We start from the raw sequence: 3216 nt of genomic DNA, 5'->3' as shown, positions 1-3216 counted from the left end.
AACTTCATTTTGGCCACTGCTGCTCTGGTGATGACCGTGAAAGAAAAAGCTTCAAAAATATTTTTTCAGCAAAAATCACAGAATTTTTTTTCAACAGAGAACTTTATATGCTTTAGTCTGTTAAATATTCCTTCCCTTTGCCCCTCCCGCCCACTTTTTACCACCCATTGCCCTCCTTTACAGTCTCTGGTATCTACACTCATCCTCTCTACTGTTATATCTTTGAATCTTTTCATTTCTGTCATTGAGTACAAACATTTGATACATATTGAGTGGGGATATACAGTGTGTAGCTTTCAAAATCTGACTCTTTTTTTTAAAGTTTATTTTTTATTATTTTTCCTAGCACATGTGCTTGCCAGAGAGAGAGAGAGAGAGAGAGAGAGAGAGAGAGAGAGAGAGAAGAGAATACCCCTTCCTCACCATGGAATATGGTCACACTGCAATCCCTTCTTCTCCATCTTTCCTTCCTTTCAGGATTTTGAGCTTACAGGCACATGTGGATGGAATATTTCTCAAGCTGCAAGTCTGGGTCTCAAACTGCATGGTTGAGCATGTGGGATCTAGCTGCCTTAACCACCAGGCCACAGAGCCAGCTCTTAACAGTCTCATTTAAATTTAATCATCCCTTTAAAGACCTCATTTCCAAACATGGAACAGTTCTGGAGGTTTGAGATTTCAATATATATATTCTGGGGCGTGTCTTTACATTTTTACTGCCCATATCTGAGTCAGCTTGGGCTGTCCCGCAAAATACCATAGACTGGGTAGCTTAAGTGATAGTAATTTATCACAATTAAAAATTAAATAAAATAATGTAACATCATTTAATGCCATCCTACCCAGCCCTGATATTTTATAATGCTCTTTCTCTACGCTCTGTTTAGTATTGCACCACTCTGTCAACAAGAGTACGGTATGTATCCTGTCCAGTCTGTCATGGCCAGGGGCCACTGGGGGCTCCTTCTGTTAGTGCTCTACCATGTTGTCACTGTCCTGAACTGATCGTGCCCTACAGCATGCTGTCGTTTTTCCCTGCAGACTCTGCAGTTTAGATGTGCTCTGGTGATTAGCTTGGGCCCCTGAGGGCTGCAGGGAGGACTAATTGTAAAGTAAGTGTGCATAAACCTCAGCTTCTCCTCTCCCACCTTCACTTGCACAGGCTCTTTTGAGGGACCTTAGTATTGAGTCCTTGCCATAATTTTTTATAAAATTTTGTAAGTTTTATAAAAGTAAGATATATTCGCATGATCAGTTAAGACCATTGTGGTTTTCCACCTTTTTTTTTTCTCGTATCACATTTATCCTTCTTCCATTGTGGTTTTTCCACCTTTTTTTTTTTTTTTCTCGTATCACATTTATCCTTCTGTAGAGGAATCTAAGTCAGTACAGGTGTTTTTTTCTTCATGATTTTTTTCTCCCTTTAAAGAGTATTTTTGAAACTATGAACTTCTGACGAAATAAAGCTCAATCAGGCCCCCAGCCCCAAATTATTACTATTTTTTAAGTTTTTAAATGTATATCTTCTGAGAGAGAGAGAGAGAGAGAAACAGCACCTCCAACAAGGTCTTATTGCTATGACCCAACCCCGGCTTCAGTGAGACCGGGAATATGGGCACATACATGGCCCAGGGAGGTCTCTGGATGCTAATCCAGCACCTTCCCATGTGGGTCAGTCTCACAGTGTTGAGTTTTACTGCTTTGCCACATGTCTGGTTCCTGAATCACTTTTAGAAGTGCTGTTAGGGAAGTTCTTATGCAAAATATGCTTTGCATGTATTAAATTGAGTGATCAGTTCTGAAGGACTTACTTGTACCTTTTGTTTCATTTCTGCTTCTGAAATACACTAATAAATGTAATTTCAGCCTGTAAAATGTTAAATTCACAGGGGTACTGAATACATTCTTTTTTTTTTTAACTAGGCAATTTTATTAACCATTGTTCCAAACTTTATCAGGCTTCTTCAGCTTAATTAGCTGCAAAGAATGAAGTATGTATAAGGAAAAACTGAAAAGACCTGCAGTGTCCAAGGGGCTTAGGCTTAAACATATTAGAGATCTCGAAAGCAGAATTTAAAAAAGCAGTCATAATAGAAAATAGCAGCTCCCAGGAACTTCGTCAAGTTTTATCCTTTTCAGAAGCTGACACAATTCAGTTTGCCTCCTTCTTGGAAGCCTCGTCAAAATTCTCCACAAGATCTGGAACTTTATCATCCTACTCCTCTCCAGTAGCAAGTGGTGCTTTTCCATCCACAGATCGTTTGGGCAGAGCTTCAGCCAGTCCCCTTAAACTAGTCAGACTTGTCTGCACCAAGCTGGTTTAAGATGCTGGGGAGCATTTCTGCTAGCTGCGTTGTCTCAGCACAGCCTGTAATGGTGAAAGCATTCGCTGCCAGAGATGCCTGAACTTTAGGGTTGTTAAAGTGGATCACTGTTCCCTGGATTGTAAACATGTTCACCTCTTCAATACCAGAGATGTTGTTTACCCCTAACTTCTTTGAGGAGAACTGAAGTTTTGTTTTGTTTTGTTTTGTTTTGTTTTGTTTTTATCATCTGCTGTAGCTGTTCTATGAACCACTTTCTTCTTTCTGCAAGCAGTTCCTTTCCCACCAATGCACTCTTGTGCCTGCAGTTTGGCAAGTTTTTCCTGGTTCGTGATAGTTTCTTTCACCTTGTGGGAGCAGAAAAGGGGCCAGGTGGGGGACTAGGGTTGGCTCTCAGAAGATCTCAAGCAGACTAGCTGAGATTAGGCGTGTACACATGAGGACGCAAGATGGCAGCTAGAGGGAGACTGGAAGTGGCCCTTAATACATTCTTGTAGATGATAAAGGGGAATATTTTCTCATTTAAGATTGTGAAAGCTGGGGGTCTTGTAGTGGTTAAGATGCTGGACTCCCATGGGTGGACCACGGTTTAAGTCCTGGACCTGATGGCTTGAAAATCACATCAGGTGCATGTGTGTGCATGCCCACAATCCCTAGAGAAGAATGGAGGAAAAGGGATTATAGTGTGGCCATTTCCACTGGAGGGTGATTTCTCACTTTCTCTCTCTCTCTGTCTCTCGTCTTTCTTTCTCTCTCTCTGGTGAGTACACTTGTCCTATGACCAAAACCTTAAAAAAAAATTTTTGAAAGGTAGCTGTGGAAGCCAAAGTCTTTGACAGCTTCCCCCAGTGTAGTGTGTGGGAGTTGTCTTTTTTTTTTTTTTTTTGAGAGG

The 3216-nt window shown here is 41.0% G+C and overlaps 1 pseudogene; it reads right to left on the bottom strand.

The window, feature by feature from the left end:
• Nucleotides 1-2152: 2152 nt before the first annotated feature.
• The window catches only part of LOC106735776 (transcription factor BTF3-like), a 1618-nt pseudogene continuing 554 nt past the window's right edge, over nucleotides 2153-3216 (bottom strand).

The sequence above is a fragment of the Tupaia chinensis genome, unplaced genomic scaffold (genome assembly GCF_000334495.1).
Source record: "Tupaia chinensis unplaced genomic scaffold, TupChi_1.0 Scaffold000527_1, whole genome shotgun sequence".
Classification (NCBI taxonomy): Eukaryota; Metazoa; Chordata; class Mammalia; order Scandentia; family Tupaiidae; genus Tupaia; species Tupaia belangeri.
The sequence above is the reverse complement of the archived record's forward strand: the minus strand, read 5'-3'. Positions and strand labels throughout refer to the sequence as shown.